This window comes from Ursus maritimus, unplaced genomic scaffold (genome assembly GCF_017311325.1).
Source record: "Ursus maritimus isolate PB19 unplaced genomic scaffold, ASM1731132v1 scaffold_22, whole genome shotgun sequence".
Taxonomy (NCBI): Eukaryota; Metazoa; Chordata; class Mammalia; order Carnivora; family Ursidae; genus Ursus; species Ursus maritimus.
The window spans coordinates 22,524,656-22,535,052 of NW_024424675.1; the positions used below are offsets into that span (position 1 = coordinate 22,524,656).

Sequence of the window (10,397 nt, forward strand, 5' to 3'; positions counted from 1 at the left end):
GACTCTCTGCTGAGCAGGGAGCCCCATGCAGGTCTTGATCCCAGGACCCTAAGATTATGACCTGGGCTGAAGGTAGACACTTAATGGACTGAGCCACCCAGACGCCCCTGCCACAAGTTTTTTGTTTATTTCAATTAACATAGAGTAAAATTCACTCTTCTTTTTTTTTTTTTTTTTGGTAAATGGGTCTACGAATGTTAACACATGTACATTTGCGTAACCACCACCACAAACAGGAAATAGAGTCGTTCCAGCACCCCTCAAAAAACCCTTGTGTTTCCCATCGTAGTGACACACTCTCCCCACCCTTAACCTGTGTTAACCGCTGATCTATCACTGTAGTTTTGTCTTTTGGAGAATGTCACATACATGGAATCATACAGTATGTCACCTTGTGAAACGGCGTCTTCCACTCAGAATGATGCCACTGAGACCCATCTAAGGTGTAGCAGGTGTCAGGAGTTCGCCCTTTTTATTGCTGAGCTGTGTTCCGTTGAATGGAGGTACCACACTCGTTTATTGATTTACCCACGGAAGGGGGCATTTCCAGACTGGGAGGGGTGGTGACTAGAGCTGTTCGAAGCATTCGTGCCCTGGACTCATTCTCCCGTCCTTCTGCTACTCTGACGATAGCTATGTCAGACCTTTGCAGATTGTGCCACAGGCCCCATAGACCCTGTTTATTTCTTTTTTTTTCCCAACCTTTGTTCCCTCCGTTGTTCAGATTGGGTAATTTCTACTGAACTAGCTTGGAGTTCGTAGATTCTTTCTTTCCTCTGACATCTCCGTTCTGCTGTTTAGCCCATCCATTGATCTTTTAAATTTTGGTTATTGTATTTTTCAATTTCAAATACATATTTGGTATATATACAGATACTAAATGGAAATTTTAGTATATATCTTCTATGTACTAAAAAGCTGAAGAAAGCTCAGAGTCTTCATCCTTATTTCTTGGAGGTTTTTTGTTTGTTTGTTTTTTAAGTAGGCTCCAGGCCCAAGACAGGGCTTGAACTCATGGCCCTGAGATCAAGAGTCGCACGCTCTGCTGACTGAGCCAGGCCCCTCCTAACATTTACCATTTTCATCAATGTTAAGTATACAGTTCAGTGGCAATAAGTGCACTCACACTGTTGTGTAACTGTCACCACCATCCGCCTCCAGCCCTTTTTCTTCTTCCCAAACTGAAACTCCATCCCCACCGAGCACTGACTCCCCATGCTCTCCCCATGGAGGATTTGTGCAGCAGTTGCTTTAAGGGCTTTTTCAGATCATTCCAACATCTCAGAGTTGGCATCTTTTCGATGTCTTTTCTCGAGCAAGCTGAAATTTTCCTGCTTCTTTATACTGGAAGTAATCTGCCCTGGACATTTTTAATATTATGTTATGAGCTCTGAGCTCTGGGTCGCATCTAAATCCTGTAGAGAATATTGATATTTTTTTCTTCGCTGGTACTTGGCAAAGTGGTTTCAAGCTGCAAACTCTGCCTGCCTTCTCTGGGTTGTGGTTCCAATGTCAGTCCTCTTTTCAAACCCTGTGTGATGCCACGTGCATCTGCCCCTTCTGAGTGTCACTCATTGGCCTAGCTCGTGATTCAGTTCCTCAAAGTCCGTGGTGAGCCGTCTAGGCTAGATCTCCTCATGCGCACCTAGGGGGTGAGCCCAGAAATCCATAAATAACTTTGTGGGGTCACTTTCCCACACTCCTCTCTCCTTGCCAACTCCCTGTGACTCTGTGGTTCCCTGAGGCTTTATTTACCAGACTCTGATGTGCATTTCCCACAGCTGCACCCACATCTGGGGCCCAAGCAATATAGGCTCATCCCACCATCTTGGGACCTTGGCTTCTTCAGTTAGAGCAGAAGGTTCTCCTGTAGGCACCCGCCACGACCTCCACCACCTGGGAGGTCTGGGGGCTAGGATAAAAGAGAATGGGGAAAAGAAATGGGGATCTCCCTCACTCTCTCTGAGGGTTAGGAGCCACATTCTCCATTTCTGTTTCTGGAGCCAGAACTAGAGGGTATCTCCTGATGCTCCCTCCACTCATGCCATTGCCCACTTCTAGGTTCAAGGCTGCACTGACACAGCCCAGGGAATACCAGAGGAAAAAACAAGTGTAAACTCACTGCCAGATTGGTGGTACTTGTTGTCCAGTCTGCCTGCTGCTGTTGACTTTTTGAGGCCTGACCTAACTGCTCCGTGCCTTCTGTCCAGAATTTGGAGCTACCTTCAGCAGCAGAGGTGGGGTGACTCTTCACCCATCTTACTGGACCTGGAAGCATGGCCCCAGGTTTCATCACATCAATCCTTCTGGCTGTCACACACACTGTGGACCAACAGGGCTAGGTTGGAAGCAAAGAGAACTGTGGGACTGATAGGGGAAGAGTCACAGAGATGACCCCTGGTTTGAGTCTTAAAGATTGGCGGTGGTTTTCAGAAGGGTGGGTGGGGGGTAGAGCATGCGGGGTGGAAGGATTAGCATGAGCAATGTCTTAGAGGGGTTTCAGAGCAGATCGGAAGTCTGGGGTGAAGGCTGGAGGACTGAGGCAGGGGACTGAAGGGGGAGCACCATGGGAGAGAAGTCTGAAGAATGGGCTGGGACTACATGTTGGGAGGTGAGTGGTTGGTTTCTGATGTCTATGGGTTGAAGAAAAAGGCCAGGTAATGTTTTCCACCAGTGTGCACAGAAAGGAAGCCCCCACCCCCAGACCTGAGACAGGATGTGGGGATGCACGTGGGTGTCTGAGGCCTTGGCGGGAAAAATGGCATCTAGGCTGAAAAGGCCAATGGCCCAGTTCCTGTGGAGAGAGAAGGGCACGATTTTACAGCTGCCGAAAGGGAAGGCCATACTGCTGCAGCCTCTCTTAGGTCAGGTGATCTGTGAGAGGGGCCAAGGGCGTGCCTGCTCCGTACCCAAGATAACAAATCTAACATTTCCCAAGGGCTTACTCTAAGTTGAGTAGGGGTACGGGGAGAGGATGGTGGACCAGGTGAGAGTTTAGAGGTCAGAGTGACAAAGAGCTTTTGCTACATCCTTTTTTATATTTTTTAAAAACTTGACCCACATATAGTTATATATTGTTGTAAATAAATTATTCAGTAATTGACTAAATTCAGAAACTTAAAACGATGAACATTTATTACTTCATGCAGTTTCTGAGAGTCAGGAATCTGGGATCCGCTTTGCCGGGTGGTTCCGGTTCAGGGTCCTTCGTGAGGTTGAGCCAAGATGTCGACCAGGGTTGCACTCATGCGAAGGCTTGTCTGGGGCTGGAGGGCCTACGTCCAAGGCGGCTCGTCCACGTGGCTGTTGGCAAGAGGCTTCAGTTATTCCCCATGTGGGCCTCTCCACAGGGCTGCTTGTGATATGGCAGTTCTGTTTTCTCCAGAACAAAAGATCTAAAAGAGAGAGAGCAAGAGACTAAGCCAAAGCTGCAGTGCCTTTTATTTTTATTATTATTATTTTTTACAGATGTTATTTATTTATTTGAGAGACAGAGAGAGCAAGAGCAGGTGGAGCGGCAGGCAGAGGGAGAAGCAGACACCCCGCTGAGCAGGGATCCCGATGTGGGACTGGATCCCAGGACCCTGGGATCATGACCTGAGCTGAAGGCAGACGCTTAACCGACTGAGCCACCCAGGCACCCTCCTGCAGTGCCTTTTAGAACCTAATCTTAGATGTGGCACACAGCAGACATTTCAGCCGTATTCTTTTGGTCATACAAGCCATTGCAGTTCAGTATGGGAGGGGACTATACAAGGATTTGTATATAGTGGGGTGGGGGAGGTCACTGAGGGTGACCTTGGAAACTGGCTACCACAGCATGTGAATGGATCACTACCAATTCAAGTTCTTTTGTAAATTTAAAGAGATCACTGAGACTTTGTTATTGAGAAAAAAGCAAGTTGCCTTTTTATATAATCTTAGAAAAAAGAAACACAAAACCTATGTATTTCTTTTAGACATCCATATGTAAATGTATAGAAAAAGTTCTGGGAGGATACGCTTAAAACTGCTAACAGCGTTACCTCTGGGGATTGACATGACATGAAATGTCATGAAATGGAACTTAACCACTTTTACACATATTTTTCTTTATGGTTTGGATCATTGGGTTACTATTCCAATTTTCTGTTGCTGGAGAGCAAACCACCCCAAACTTAGTGATATAAAACAACGATCCTCGTATTCTGCTCACAGATCCTAGGAGTTGGAGATTCGGATAAGGCACGGCAGCACTGGTTTGTTTCAGCTCCAAAGCTGGAAGACTGTGACAGTGGGAGGTGACTTCATTTGTGGCACCTGGACTCAGATAGGGTCACTGTTCAGAATACCTACAGATGCCCTCTCGGTGTGGCTTGAGATTCCTCATGGAATGGAAACTGTGCTCCAGAAAAAAATGTCCTTGAAGGAAGCATCTGGAGAGAAGATATTTTAAGAGAACCAGGCAAAGCTGTGTGTCTCTTATGACCCAGTCTCAGAAGTCACATGGTGTAACTTCTGCCATATTTTACTGGTTAAATCATCCACGAGCCCACTCAGAATTGAGGAAAGAGGACGTAGATTCCCTCTCTCAATAGGAGGAGTGTCAACAAATATGCAGTGAAAAAAAAACAACAACCCTGCCACAGTTAGTTTTATAATTTTAAAGATTTGTGTATTTATTTGAGAGAGAGAGAGTGCATGCATGTGAGCAGGGAGAGGGGCAGAGGGAGAGGGAGAGAAGCCCAAGCAGACTCCCCACTGAGTGCAGAGCCGGATGTGGGGCTTGATTCTACATCCCTGAGATCATGACCTGAACCAAAATTAAGAGCTAGGCCCTTAACCAGCTGAGCCACCCAGGTGCTCCGCCCGCGGTTTTATAATTTTAAAGTCTATTTCAGGTAAAAAGTGGGAAGTAAAACTTCGAGGCTGCCTTTCCTGAGGCTCCCTTTCCTGGGAATACCTAAGCACAAACTCATAACTGCAGCATCCAGACTCTTAGGTCCTTCTGCTCTTTATGTCCTTGAGCTTGAGAATTTCAGAGAAACTGAGACAACTTGGCAGTTACAACTCACACAACTTACAAGCTATACAGGTTATACCACTTACAATTCTTTTTTGTTGTTGTTTCTTTTCTATTCCTGGAACCAAACCCTTTATGTAAATATTTATTATAGATTTATCTGTTCCCCATGCCTTGTTCCAAAAAGGATTTGAGGAAGCTTATAAGAATTCATACAGCATAATCATGTGATCGAAATATAAAAATAGATCAGAAACCAAGGTGAAGGGAAAGTTGAAACAGTAAGTTGAGACCGGAGGGGAAATTAGTTCCTAACAATATATGTCTCAAAGTCTTAAGTAAATATTTGGCACTGCAGGGCTAGAAGGGACTATACGTTATTTGACCCAATTCCCTAATTGGCTCTTAAAATCCTNACTGAGTAGCCAGCTAGCCTCAGTTTGCACACCTCTGGTGATGGGGAGCTCACAATATCCCAAGGCAAACCCAGCTACCAGAAGGTGTGAACCCAGGAGTCATAAACTCAAATGCTTCCAGGAGCCAGACAGGCAATATAAATGGATGAGGTGGGTCTGTGGGGGGCTGGGGAGCATATGACCAAGTGGAACACACACATTGGTTGTATCTGGGGCAACTGTTACTCCCTCTAGCTAATGATTGCCGCATGGAAACCCAGGTCCAGTATGGCCAAGTCCTTGGGTATTTCAAGAGAAGCTGGATATCCCGATGTATATGGGAAATCTGGTTTTTAAATATTGGCAATTAATTCTTTATAAAACGTTGAGTTGGCCAAATTAAACCCAACTGCAGGCAGATGCTGCCTGTGATCCACCAGTTTGTGAGTCCAGAAAAGGCCAAAGTAGCGGGCTTTCAAGTTGGGTTAGAACAGACTTTGACTGTGGCTCTGCCCCTTATTCATTTGGTAATCACTCTAGCGTTAGTTGTCGTCTGTAAGGTGGGGATAATAATAGGTCCTTCCTCTTAAAGAGATAGATATGTGATAAGAAAGATAGACTGTAAAGTGCTTACCACAGTGCCTGGCAGATAGGAAGCAGCCAATAAATGCAGTGCTGTAAATAGAAAGAAAGAAAGAAAGAAAGAAAGAAAGAAAGAAAGAAAAGAAAAAAGAGAGAGAGAGAGAAGGAGAAAGAAAGAAAGAAAAGAAAGAGAGGGAGGGAGAAGGAAAGAAAGAAAGAAAAAAAAGAAGAAAAGAAAAAAGACAAGAAAAGAGAGAGAGAGAGAGGGAGGGAAGAAGGAGCAACGAACCAAAGAAAGAAAAATATTTATACGCAGTGCTAAATGAGTGCAGTAAATAAACACACTGCGAGGGCCTCTCTGGCTCTCGTCCACTGACCCAAGCCTGCCTATGAAGGTGATCTTCAATAAGGGTTTTTGAGGTACATTCCAAAGTTTAGGGGACTTTTTTTTTTTTTAATAATGATTTTTTATTATATTATGTTAGTCACCATACAGTACATTAGGGGACTTTGTTTTAATTTTAATTTAACTGTTTAGGGGCACCTGGGTAGCGCAGTCGTTGGGCATCTGCCTTCGGCTCAGGGCGTGATCCTGGCGTTCGGGGATCGAGTCCCACATCGGGCTCCTCCGCTGGGAGCCTGCTCTTCCTCTCCCACTCCCCCTGTTGTGTTCCCTCTCTCGCTGGCTGTCTCTCTGTCACATAAATAAATAAAATCTTAAAAAAATTTTTTTAATGTAACTGTTTAAATTTAATTTAATTATAATTTAATTATTTTGATTGTTTAATTGTTCCCGTTTTCTTCTTAGGTGCTAGAACGTGCAGCATATTCCTATGTCCAGGTGGAGGTGATGAATGGATAGGGACAGAGATGTGCGGTGCCTGTGTGTGTGTGTGTGTGTGTGTGTGTGTGTGTGTGTGTGTGTGTGAGGGGTCTGCGGGAGAGGGCATTCCAGGCAGGAAGAACCCTAGAACAAAGGCACAGAGAGGCCTGTGAGCTGGTGGAGCCCCGTCAGACAGAGAAGAGAAACACGTCCAACAGCAAGGTGGGTCCACATCGGCAGGAAGAGCCTCCGGCCTGTTCGTCCCGGAGGTGAGGAGCCATCCAGCAGGTGTGGGTAGGGCAGGTCTGCAGGGGTGGGACAGGGATAACTGAGAATTATCATGGTTTGCCAGCCACTGAATGTGCTTCCACAGGCCTTCCCTCAAATCAGAGTAGAATTTGTGTCTCCTATCCACAAGTCAGGGAGCCTCTGGGGAAGGGGGAAATAGAATGTTTTTTTAAATCTTGCTGCCCTAGAGACACACCTATTACCTGCAGAGGACGTGAGAGAGCGAAGGGCCTGCATGGGCCACCTGGCTGTGTGCGTCGGGGGACTGTGGGCTCCAGGCTCAGCTGGTAACTATGCCCCCTTGGCCAGTTTGCCCATCTGTAGGGCGCCGATGTACTAGTACCTTCGTACTAGGGAATCGTAAGGATTGACGTTCTTGACTCATTGTAAGTGCTTCATAAATGTCTCTTCTGGGACTCTCAGCTCTCCCAGTGGCCTTCCACTTTGTCTCCTTACCATAGGCCACCACCTTGTATCTGTAGATTACCTGTCTTCCCATCCCATTTGCTCTTATTTCATCCCTGATCCCACTTTCCTACTGGTCAAAAATATGTCTTTGAATTTCTTTCCTTCCGACGCCCTTCGGGAAGAGCCGAAAGATCACACATAGCTGATAAATGGCAGAGGGGTCTTGAGTCCAGGTCTGACTCTTCAGCTCATAAACTTTGATGCCACACTGTGTTCCTTGGGCCTCACACACTTGCTGGCTGTGAGAGATTGGGTGTCTTTTTTTTTTTTTTAAGATTTTATTTATTTATTTGACAGAGAGACAGCCAGCGAGAGAGGGAACACAAGCAGGGGGAGTGGGAGAGGAAGAAGCAGGCTCATAGCGGAGGAGCCTGATGTGGGGCTCGATCCCATAACGCTGGGATCACGCCCTGAGCCGAAGGCAGACGCTTAACCGCTGTGCCACCCAGGCGCCCCGAGATTGGGTGTCTTGTCCAAGACCGCACAGCATCAGTGACGGAGCTGAGATCCACACCCAGATCTGCCCGGCTCCACACCTGCAGATTCTCCCTTACGCCGCGCTCCCCAGTCCTCACGCGGAACCTTTAGTTGCCCTTTAGAATAATCACCATGCTTCTCCCATCTGGCCATGAAGTAATGAAGCATTTTACCAGAGCACTTCGTTATCAACTCTCCTGTAGGAATTCTGTGAGGTCATCCGGCAGGAGTCACGTCCAGTTCGTGGATGAAGAAACTGAAGCTCAGAGAGGGAAAGCGACCTGCCCAAGGCCACACAGAACTGGTATAGCCAAGACTCCCTGTGCTTCCAGAGTCTTAGCTCAGTGCTCACTCCACATCTTAGCCACCTTCAGGTGCCTTGTTATTCCTACACTCACTCCTGCCCACAGTTGTTTAAGTGAACATTTCCTGACGGGTGTTTGGCTATCCTGGGTCAGATGCCAGCTTGATGCAGGGACTGGGTCTGGTTGTGAGCAGCAGCAGAGGTGACCTTGCTGCTTAGGGGAAGGAAAGGGAAGCAATCGTGTCCTGATGGATCCTCATGACCCTCCGGATGGTGGCCACCCCAGGAACTGTGATCGCCAGCACCGGGATGGTGGGATTGCTACTGACAGATTGCAGTAAGATCACGACGCCTACCTAGGTTCTTTCTTTAAGAGACTTTACTCTTTTAGAGCAGTTTTACGTTTAGAGCAAAACTGAGGGGAAGGTACAGAGTTTCCCCACATACTCTTTGTCTCTCCCCACATGCGTGGCCTCCCGTATTATCAACATCCCCCACCAGAGCTGTACCTTTGTTACGATTCATGAACCTCCATTGACACATCATCGTCACCCAGAGACTATAGAAGTTTACAGTAAGGTTGACTCTTGGTATTGGACACTCTATGCATTGGGACACATCCGTCCTTATGGTATCATGCCGAGAAGCTTCACTGCCCTAAAAATCCTCTGCGCTGTGCCTTTTCATCCCTTCCTGTACCCAACTCCTGGCAACCACGGATCTTTTTACCGTCTCCATACTTCTGCCTTTTCCAGAATGTCATACAGTTGGAATCATACAGTACACAGTCTTTTCAGTTTGGCTTCTTCACTTAGTAGTAAGTTTCCTCCATGTCTTTTCATGGCTTAAAAGCTCATTTCTTTTTAGTGGGGAAACATATTCCATTGTCAGGATGTGCCACAGTTTATCTACTCAGTGAGCAGCAACTCCTCATGACTCCCGGCCCCCAGCCCTTGGCAACCACCACCCTGTGGTCTGTCTCCGTATTTTGACTACTTTAAGTACCTCCCGTACTTGGGATCATACAGTACTTACCTTCTTATGTCTTGCTTGCCTCATTTTAGCGTCATGTCCTCAAGGTTCATCCATGCTGTAGGATGTGTCAGAATTTCTTTCCTTTTTATTGTATTGTATTGTATTGTATTGTATTGTATTGTATTGTATTTACTTACTTATTTGAAAGCTTTATGCCCACCCTGGGGCTTGAACTCACAACCCTGAGATCAAGAGTCGCATGCTTTGCTGACTGAGCCAGGCACGTGCCCCTGATTTCCTTCCCTTTTAAAGCTGAGTAATATTCCATTGCATGTTTATATCACATTTTGTTTATCCATCCAATGGACACTTGGATTGAGTCCACCTTTAAACTATTGTGAATAATGCTGCTATGAACATGGGTATACAGATATATCTTTGGGACCCTGCTTTCAGTTCTTTTGGGTATATATTCAGGAGTCAAATTTCTGGATCATATGATAACTCTATTTTTAGTATTTTGAGGAACCGCTATACTGTTTTCCACAGTCATTGCACCATTGTACATCCCCACAAACAGTGCACGAGTGTTCCACTTTCTGCACGTCCTGACCAACACTCGGCATTTTCTGTTTTCTGGAAATAGCCGTCCTAACAGGTGTGAGGTAGGATCTCGTTGTGGTTTGGATCTGCATTTCCCCTAATGATTAGTGATACTGAGCTTCTTTTCATATGTTTATTCACTGTTTGTAGATCTTCTTTAGAGAAATGTCTATTTAAGTCCTTTGCCTATTTTTTAATCAAGTTAGTTTTTTGTTGTTGTTTTTAAAGATTTTATTTCTTTATTTGAGTGAGAGAGAGAGGAAGAGAGAGTGCGTGTGCATGAGTCAGGGAGGGGCAGGGGCAGAGGGAGAAACAGACTCCCCACTGAGCAGGGAGCCCAATGCAGGGCTTGAACCCAGGACCCTGAGATCATGACCTGAGCCAAAGGCAGATGCTTAACTGACTGAGCCACCCAGGAACCCCAGTTTTTTGTTGTTGTTGATTGTAGGAGTTCTTCATATATACTGGATATGATTTACA

At 46.0% G+C, this 10,397-nt stretch overlaps 1 long non-coding RNA gene across 1 annotated transcript; it reads right to left on the minus strand.

The window, feature by feature from the left end:
* Window positions 1-3,117: 3,117 nt before the first annotated feature.
* Window positions 3,118-9,509, minus strand: LOC103674336. The gene is made up of 2 exons (XR_571605.2): window positions 9,375-9,509; window positions 3,118-3,395 (listed from the first exon to the last, which is right to left on the minus strand). It is a non-coding gene; the product is annotated as an uncharacterized LOC103674336 (long non-coding RNA).
* Between the last annotated feature and the right edge of the window lie 888 nt (window positions 9,510-10,397).